Source organism: Phyllostomus hastatus, unplaced genomic scaffold (genome assembly GCF_019186645.2).
Source record: "Phyllostomus hastatus isolate PE091 unplaced genomic scaffold, TTU_PhHast_1.1 phas_contig_150, whole genome shotgun sequence".
NCBI lineage: Eukaryota > Metazoa > Chordata > Mammalia > Chiroptera > Phyllostomidae > Phyllostomus > Phyllostomus hastatus.
This window is the reverse complement of record NW_025333611.1, coordinates 20,917,959-20,924,925: the sequence shown is the minus strand read 5'-3', so window position 1 is coordinate 20,924,925 and position 6,967 is coordinate 20,917,959.

The window sequence follows — 6,967 nt, the reverse complement described above, 5'->3', positions numbered from 1 at the left end:
TCACTTTCACCTTCCCTGCCGAGTGTGCAATCTCTCGAGTCCTGCAGCTGACCAGGAAGAAATACATATTACACAACCTCTAGCTGACCAGCTGCAGGACAGGAGACAGTACTTCAGGCCGCCACTGCAGTATAGGCGCTGCTGTTCTTCAGGGTAACAGTGTGCCCCTTACAACTAAGCAGCTGAAATGGGATAAGTTACCTTAGTTACTTGAGGTCATTGATGCGTTGCAGAAGGCAGGTGACCCATTTCCCACTGTAGCAGTACTCGGCTGTGTGCAACACATGCCCCAAGACCTCTGTGGAGAAGCCCTGCAGCCCCAGCTTGCAGTACAGACAGTTTCCCCGTCTCCTCCCCAAAGCCAGGGCACAGGGATCTGGAACTTTTACACTTTGGACTGCTTCTTTGCTCGTATGCAGGACTAGTTCTTTATTTTTAAAAATCCATCAATTGTACATCTGTCTCAGTACCTTATATTTAGTAGGTGATCAATAACTGTTTGTCAGTTTTGTTTGATTTTTCTAATAAAGAAGGTTCTCCCTGGAGACGAAGAAGCCAAATTTTTCACATGGCATTCCAGAGGAATGGTTACTATTTCTTTAAGACTTATTTATGGGTAATTTGAGATATTTCAAAAGCCAACCATCCACATCCTCTTCAGGGATTTACTTCTTGCAATTTTAGAGCCAGATTAATTCCTTCATGTCAAGCGCTGCAGACTGGCTGAGCTGGGGAGGGGTCTCTCTGCTTGCCCACTCCATGCTTTCCCAAACGTCTGCTTTTGACTGTCACTAGCCGTGGTCCGAATGTCCTTTCTCCTCAAGGCCAGATCAAGAATCAGCTAATAAAACCAGCATGTGATAATAGGTGACTTGGAAATGCAGTTCAGTGGCACTTGGGGCGGGGGGGGGGTGGTGGAGAGAGAGACAGAGAGAGAGAGAAAGAAGAGGCCTTTAGCCACAGCGCTACCATGAAGGGAAAGATTGCTAAGCTGAGCTTTGGAGGATGCAGAAGATCCCAAGTGAAGACTTGATGGAGGGCAGACAGGTAGTGGGGAAGAGACGGACGAAGACTTGGCAGTCAAACCTGCTACGTGTGTTTGGCAGATAATGCAAAGCCCATATGTAACTATGCCCACCCCCCGCCCAATTATAGGGAATGGAGCACTGTGAGTCATGACAGTGGGGCGGGGGTGGGGGTGGGATGGCAGCTGGATTAGGAAGCCTTTTTGTGTCAATCTGAAGAGATTTAACGTGACCTTGTAGGCAACAGAGAGTGATGGAAAATTTGTAAGCAATTTAATGTCATAGTCAAGGTTAATGTCCTTACAGAGATGTGTTTGGCTGTGGTGTTCAGACAAGGTATATGTTTGAACTTGGGTTATATTCTTCCATAAACTTGGGCTATCTTGGTAAATGTGCCACATGCATAGAAAATAACTTTATAATTATAGGATATAGTGTTCCATAAATATCAACTGTGTCAAGATGGTTGGGTGTTTTTAGGTCCTCTTTATTTTCACTGACTTTTTTGTTCTTCCAATTGCATGTGATCTTTGTTTGCTCCTTTAGTTGTTGAGAGAAGGCATTAAAATCCCTGGCTGTGACTGTAGAATTTCTGTTTCTCCCTTTAATTCTCTCCAGTGATTCTGTGTATATTTTAAAGATCTATCACTCAGCACACACACAAATGAGTGCATGTCTTTTCGTGTGCCAGGACAGTCTCCCTGCCCCTCTTGTGCCTCGTTTTCATGGTATCTTTTTCAATCCATTTGCTTTCAACCTACCTTTAAAATATATATCTGACGAATAAGTATGCAATTGGGCTTCATTATTTTTTAAGATCAATTCGGACAATCTCTCCCTTTTAATTAAAGTGATTTTATGGTCTTCTGAACCCCAAGACTTGTGATGAGAAGTCAAAGATATTTGAAATTGATTTTTTTAAAAGAAAAACCACTCATGACACTTGCTAAAGATGAGGAAGACTTTATCCAAGTAGAGACTACTGTTGCGGGGGTGGGGGGTAGTTTCAATAGGGTAGAGAGATCAGACTCAACTCCAAACACAGGACAAGTGAAGATTATGACCAATAAGAGGGTGGGGGTCAGGAAATGGGAAATCACACAGAGGAAACTTCAGGGATCGTAGGTTTCTTGCTAGAACTGCTTAGGAGGATTCTTGCTGGAGGGAAGCAAGGGTGATCACATGTTAAGGATAGGGGATGAGGAATTTGAGATGACCAGATACTGAATGGAGAACTTTGGCTACGCTGACTCATCAGTACTGTTGCTACAAGTGGGCTGAGTGCTCCAGGGACAGAGCCCATGGCTGGGGCCTAGTGGGAAAGAGGACACAGAGGAGCTGGATCTAAGGTTGGTCTTGCAGGTGAGAGGATGGAGGACGAGTTATGTGAAGGCTACAAGTATGCACACAAAACTGGCCACAAAGACCGATGCTTTTCCACTTCGGATAATCAGCAGAGTGGGGGAACACGGCTGACACAGTGAGCTGACCTTTAGATTTCCCAAGGGAGATGGGGCAAAATATGTGCTGAGTGCAAATAAGGTTAGATAAAGGAATGACCAAACTTGACTGAGAATATGTTCATTCATGCTCCCTTGGATGCCACTTTCTGAGCAGGTTCCTATTTTCTGGGCAGTCTGAGTTCTCATTCCAGCTCAGGCCAAAATTTATTAAAGTCTTGAATGAAGTCACAAATTCACTCTTTTAAATAACACTGAATGAGCATCTACTCTGTAGTGAGCACTGGAGTAGTGAACGAAAACACTGTGAATGAAAACAGAGTCCCTGCCCTTACAAACCCACAAACCCTCTGGGGAGTTAGGTGTCAATCCAAGTGTCGTGCCAACGATTGTGCAGTAAGGGTTGTGACAGGGAGGAGGTAAGTACTATTGGAGCATATAAAGGAGCGTTTCCTGTAGGCAGGGAAATCAGGAAAGGCTTCACTGCGGAAGTGACTCTTAAGCTAAACTTGGAAAGGTAAGTAAGAGTTACATAGCCAAAGATGGGAGGGAAAAGAATTCCAGAGAAAGAGGCCAGCATGGCCCTCGGAGGTCCTGTGCCGGGGGGCGGGAAACCATGCATAGTGAGAGGGAACAAAAGGCCAGTGAGTGGAGGGTGCAGGAAGCCATGGGGAGCTGCATTCATCTGCTAGAATGGAAGCTCCATGAGGGCAGGGAATTTTCATTACTTTGCTTGCAGCTGTGTCCCCAGTGCCTAGAGCTGTGCCCAGCACATAGTAGGTATTCAGAAATATTGAATGAATGAATGAATGAATGAACATGATGTATGAATTAAAAGTACATAGAGGGATAGGAACAACAGACACTTTGAAGGGTTTTAGATAATGGAATGTTGCAAAGAGATTTCTCTGTTTTGCAGACATTAGCTTGGTGTCAGTGTAGTGAAAATGCTGGAGGAGGCAGGAATAAATGTGGGGGACCAGCTAAGATAAGTGTTCCTTTTTCGGATGGAGACAACTCAAACTAAGCTCTGGTCCTGCAGAGAGTGCAAAGTGAGGAGTGTCGAGGGATGTTTAAGGGACGTGGTGAGGGGTTCCTGGACACAAACTGCTCAGAGTCATCGGTGAGGGAGCCCGGAGGGTACATAGGAAAGTAGAACCTGAACTCATATAATCTCAAAAGCTTGAAGGAAATGCCACAGTAAGTTAGCAAGTGAATTATATAAATGTAAAAATCAACTCAAAACACACTCAAAAATACAATGGCACGAGTGAAAGAAGGGAAAATGGCTGAAAATAAGACATGTAAGAAACATGTCGGAGTTCCTGGCACCTTCTAGCTCTAATCGTGAATGCCCCACAAACAAGGCTACCACACACTGGTGCAATATAAGCCCCACAAGGAGAATTTCTGTGCAAGATAACAAGAGGGCAAATCCTGCCGGCCTCTGGCCTGGCTGATGGGACCATGCATTCAGCTCTAGGTGACAGGTATTAAAATAGACATGTATTGACTAGAACTCACTGAGAAAAGGGCTACTGATAACACAGGAAAGAAAGTACGTGAAGGAATACCTGAGTTAACGGAGGACATTTAGCAAACACATGAGAAAACTCAGAGGGAGCAGTCACATTTAAGTGTTTCAAGGCTCTCAGGAGAGGGAGAGATCGTACTTCTACGGCCTATGGGAGCCTAACCCACAGTGGGTGTTACAGGGACAAAAATTTCCACTCAGTGACAGAATGCATTTTCTAAATCAATCTCTCCCAAAATAGAAGTCTCAGCAAGCTTGGAGCCTTCCTTGGGGAGAGAAAGCAGAGAAGGCCAAGAGAAGTCAGGGCCAGGTCATGAAACACAGGGCCCGAGTTCCCGGCTGCTTAGGGACTGCACTTGATCCTCAAAGCTGTGTGGAAGCCCGTGAGCACTTTAAGGAGGACGGCGGCCTGGCTTGGTGCATCTTCTAGGAGGATCTCTCCAGTGTTGAGTGTAGCCTGGGCGTTGGCCTCAGCAGAGTGGTCAGGAGTGGCCACAGCAGCCACCAGCTCATATCTAGGTTGATTGGGATTGCATTGAATCTATAGATGAATTTGGAAAGAATTGATATCTTGACAATATTGAGTCTTCCTATCTATTTAGGAAGACTTCCTCTCTCCATATATTTAGGTCTAGTTTGATTTCTCCTGTCAATGTTTTGTAAATGTGAGCGTACAATTCTTGCATGTATTTTGTTAGACTTACTTCTATGTTTTCGGTGCTGTTGTAATGTATTGTTTGTAGATTCTTTAGGATTTTCTATATATATAATCATATCATCTGCAAATAAAGACAATTTTTATTTTTTCCTTTCCAGTCTGTACACTCTTTATTTCCTGCTCCTTTCTTCAGTATAATTTTGAACAACAGTGAGAATGGATATCCTTGCCTTGTTTCTGATCTTAGGGATAAAGCACTTTTTCAACATAATATTTTCATATTTGACCTTTATTAGGTTGAAGAAGCTCCCTATTGTTTCCAGTCTCTTGAGAGATTTTATTATTAACAGATATTGAATTTTGCTAAAATGTTCTTTCTACATATATTGAGATAATCATGAGGTTTTTTCTTTTCTGTTGGTATAATGAATTACATTAATTGATTTTTAAAAATTGAACTGACCTTGCATTCCCAGGGTAAACCCATTGTTCATTATGTGCTGTCCTTTTTATATATTGCTGGATTTGATTTGCTAATATTTTGCTAAGGACTTTTGCATCTATGTCCATGAGAGATACCTGGGCTATAGATTTCTTTTCATATAATATCTTTGTCTGGTTTTGGTAACAGGTTAATACTGTCCTTAATAAAGGAATTAGAAAGTACTCACCTGCTTCCATTATTTGGAAAATTTTCCACAGAATTGATATTCTTTCTAATGGAAGTGTTTGGTAAAATTCACCAGTGAAATTTATATGATCTAGGAGCTTTCTTTGTTCAAAAGTTATTAGCTACAAGTTTAATTTGTCAAGAAATACAGCATTCTTGGACGATTATATCTTCTTGAGTGAGCTTTTGGAGTTTGGGTCTTTCAAGCAATTTATTTCATGTAGGTTCTCAAATTTATCGGCATAAGTTGTTCATAATATCCCTTACTAACCTTTCAATTCTATAAACTCTGCAGTAAAGTTTTTTCTTTCATTTCTAATATTGGTAGTTAACTGCATCTCCCTTTTCTTGATCAGAATAGCTAGAAATTTACAAATTATATTTCATTAATTTCCCTCTATTGCTTTTGTTTTCTATTTCTTGATTTCTGCTCTTATTTTATTTCCTTCCTTCTGCTTGCTTTGTGTCTAACTTGCTTTCCTCTTCATAATTTCTTAAAGAGATGGCTAAGGTGATTGTCATGAGATATTTCTTCTTTTGTAATTAATGCTATATATTTTCCTCTAGGCATCTCTTTTGCTACTGAAGGCATATTTTTATATGTTGTGTTTTCATTCAAAAAACTTTAGAATTTCCTTTATGATTCCTTCTTTGATGCAGTATATTTTTTACTTTTCTAGCTATTTTGAATATTTGCTGTATTTTTCTCTTATTCATTTCTAGTTTAATGCTATTGTGGTCAGAGAACATGCTTTGTATTATTTCAGTCCTTATAAATTAGCAGAGATCAGTTTTGCAGACAGGAATGTGACATATTTTGGTGTATGTTCTGTATGTTTTTGAAAAGGATATCTATTTTGCTCTCAGTAAGTAGAAAGCTCTGAGCATGCTAACTAAGTTGACAGGGGTGATGGTGTCCTTCAGGTTTCAGCCTCAGATTGTCTGGTAGTGTCCTTCTGGTCTTCTTCAGGAGTCATGCCATCATAACTATGTATATACCTAATAATAGAATTTGAGAATGCACAAAGCAAAACCAACATAACTTTAAAAAGAAAAACCAAATCCATAATTATTTTTGAGATATCAAGACTAATTGATAGATCAAGTAGATAAAGAAATTACAAGAGAAAGGAATACAAGAAGTACAATAGAAATTCAATCCATACTTACTTATCATCAATATCATATCATCATCATCAAAAATTTATTGCTTTCCTGATACACACTTGAGCATCAGAGGCTGCAAATTCCTAAGTCTACAAGGGCCCTGCAGGTGAGAACACAAGTGGAGTTGGCTGGGCAATTCCCAGACTTAGACGGGGCCAGGGAGCAGTAGGAAGAGGTGAGCTCTGGTGCACAGGACGGGGCAAGCCCCTGCTCAGCTGTCAGAGAATGAGAAGCAGGTCGTCAAATATGACCAGACCTTTTGATTTGGCATCTTCAAGTGAAATATCACCATTTTTTATGTCAAAAGGTAATTCAAAATAATAAAGTAGTGCAGGCCACTACAGTTAGTGCAAAACAAACAAACAAAAAATTCCACATGCAGGCCAAGTGCATCCCGAGGGCTTCTGCTTTGTAACTTTAGGTGTTAATGCTAATTTTTCCTCTTGAAGATCT